Source organism: Tupaia chinensis, unplaced genomic scaffold (assembly GCF_000334495.1).
Source record: "Tupaia chinensis unplaced genomic scaffold, TupChi_1.0 Scaffold144015_1, whole genome shotgun sequence".
Classification (NCBI taxonomy): domain Eukaryota; kingdom Metazoa; phylum Chordata; class Mammalia; order Scandentia; family Tupaiidae; genus Tupaia; species Tupaia belangeri.
The window spans coordinates 91,304-94,012 of NW_006203867.1; the positions used below are offsets into that span (position 1 = coordinate 91,304).

Sequence of the window (2,709 nt, forward strand, 5' to 3'; positions counted from 1 at the left end):
GAAAGAGAGACATTGTATGTCCCCACTTAACATATACCGACTGGGACCAGTAGTTGGAATGATGGCTATGTTGTTGGACTCTCATGTAATCAACCACAGTTCAAGGCCCAGACTTGGCTGCTTAAAACTCACGCCACACTCATGTGCATATGTGTCCAAAATCTCAATAGGAGAATGGAGGAGAAGGGATTGCAGCATGGCCTTCCCCCCTTGGGGGTGCCTTCTTCCTTTCTCTCTCTCTTTCTCTTTCTCTCTCACTCTCTGGTGAGCGCATGCACCCTATAGCAAAAATTTCCCTAGTAAAAGAAAAAGAAAAACTAATACTCCACGATGTTTCTTACAATGCACTTTATTTGTCAAATTAACAGATAGTACCAGGCCATGTTTGATTGATTCTGTTTCTGTGTTCCGGTACTTCGCACAGTGACTGGTCCATAGAGAGATTCAGTAAATATCTGTTGGAAAAACAAACAAACAAAAACCTTTCTCTATCCTGTTCCTGGGATTGTGGGCTGCATACACAAGCACCCACGTGTTTCTTCAAGCTCCCTGTCTGGGACTCACACTGCAGTTTGCCATGGGGATTCAGCCACCTTACCCACCATGCCACCTGCTGGCCGGAATTAGATGTTTTTGCTACAAGGTGAATGGTAAAGCAAGGCCATTGAGCAAAGTGGAAACACACCCTCTGTGAGGGTCAGTCTATCCCTCACTGTAATGTGTTACTTTGGCTCCTGCCTGCAGGCTCCTTGGCCAACACACATCCTTGTGAACAAGCCAGTCTCCCTCGTGCTGGAAACCTGCTGTCCCCTGACCTCTGTCCTGTGTGACACTCGCAGTGTTCCTGTCATTGTCCTGCGGCCTCCTGACCAGCAGCGTCTGCCTCTCCTGGGATTTAACCTGCTTTCTAGGCCATGTCACCTTCTAGACGGGCAACCAGGGCATGCTAGCCAGACGGGGTTCCACATTCCCTGACCCTGGGTGACGTGGCCACAGTTTCCGTAGGTTTCCTCACAGCCATGCTGCCCCCCACACTTTTCTGTGGGTCATAAAAGTCCTCATAAGTCCTCACGCCTTGCCAATTTTTCATCTTTTCTATAGTTTCATCATAGTAAAGATTTCAGTTTAGAGGGCCAGTGGGTGGCATGGTGGTTCAGGTACTGGACTCCCACATGGTCGACCGCAGTTCTAGTCCAGACCTAGCAGCTTGAAAATCACACTGGGCCCGTGTGCGTGCATGCCCACAATCCCAGGAAGAGAATGGAGGGGAAGGGACTGCAGTGTGGACACCCCCCAGAAGGTTATTTCTCACTTTCCCTCTCTCTGTCACTCTGTCTCCCACAATCGCCCACACCCTATGGCAAAGCCCTTTAAAAACCGATATAAAGATTTTAGTTCAGTACTTTCCTGAGCAGGTGAGTGAACTTGCTGGATCTCTCCCTCCCTTTCTTTCTTTCTCTCTCTCTCAATAAATAAATAAGTAAAGACTAAAGATTGAAACCGTCTATCGATTGGTAAAGTCCACCCTAGACCTACTTCATGTTCTTTCCATTTTTATCAACGTTATTTGCTGACTTCGGGTATCATTGTAATCAAATACTGAATTATAGGGTCTGCTTTTAACATTTCTGTCTTGAAACAAAATATGGGCTTTAATTCACCCTGAGCAGGTGAGTGAACTTCCTGGATCTCTCACTCCCTCCCTTTCTCTCTTTCTCTCTTTCAATAAATATATAAATAAACTTAATGTCTGAAGATTAAAACCTTCAATAAATACATAAATAAACTTAATGTCTGAAGATTAAAACCATCTGTAGACGTTAAAGTCCACACCTAAACCTACTTCATGTTCTTTCCATTTTTATAACGTTATTTGCTGATTTCAGATATCATTGTAATCATATACTGAATTATTGGGTCTGCTTTTAAAATTTCTGGGGTTTTTAAAAATAATTATTTATTTTAATTTATTTTTAATTTGACAGAGAGAGTCACAGAGAGCGAGAGAGGGAAAGTGAGAAAGCAAGCCACCACGTCTGGGACTTGAACCGTGGTCAGCCATGTGGAAGTGTCCAGCGCCTTAGCCACCACGCCACCTGCTGGTCCCCTAAAATTTGTTTTGAAACAAAATATGGGCTTTAATTCACTCATTCACTGATAATGCACTTTTTAAAAAAATAGTTGCTTATGTGAAGCATTTTCAGTTTTATGACAAAACTGAAGAAAAGTACAGAATTCCCTGTACCCTTGCCCACCCACTTCCCCCGTCTCTGTCTCTCTCCCCCGTCTCTGTCCTCCACTATCGAGCCCCTGCACCTGAGCGCACCTGAACCCCATCCTCCCATAGTCCAGGTAAATGCTCCCCAACCTGCAGGCCTGCTCCGTTCCGTGAGGTCTGCGCGGGTGTCGGTCGCCACCTGGTGGCCGTTGTCTCTACCGTCTCTCGCTCTCAGACCTGGCGACGCTTTCCAGGGATGGGATTTAGGCCGGTTCCCACGCAGAGCTCCAAGGAGCTCCGGGTGACAGCAGGGTCCCCTGAGGGCGGTGCCAGGGCATCAGTGCGCCCTCGGTTCTGCGGAGACTGGACCTCACACCCCCGGGCCGGGTGGGGAGTGCAGGGCGGGCCGACACACGCGGGGACTAACCAGGGCCTCCCCCAGGAACGCAGGAGCCCCCGGGCTTCTTTCCCGAGTCCCGACCCCCAACCCG

General features: G+C 47.8%; 1 long non-coding RNA gene across 1 annotated transcript in view; it reads right to left on the reverse strand.

Annotated features, from left to right (window-relative positions):
• Positions 1–377: 377 nt before the first annotated feature.
• LOC102482936 (uncharacterized) overlaps positions 378–2,709 on the reverse strand; it is a 32,482-nt gene continuing 30,150 nt past the window's right edge. The window contains exon 3 of the long non-coding RNA XR_337039.2: positions 378–455. This is a non-coding gene — a long non-coding RNA (uncharacterized LOC102482936). The remainder of the gene's footprint in view (positions 456–2,709) is intronic.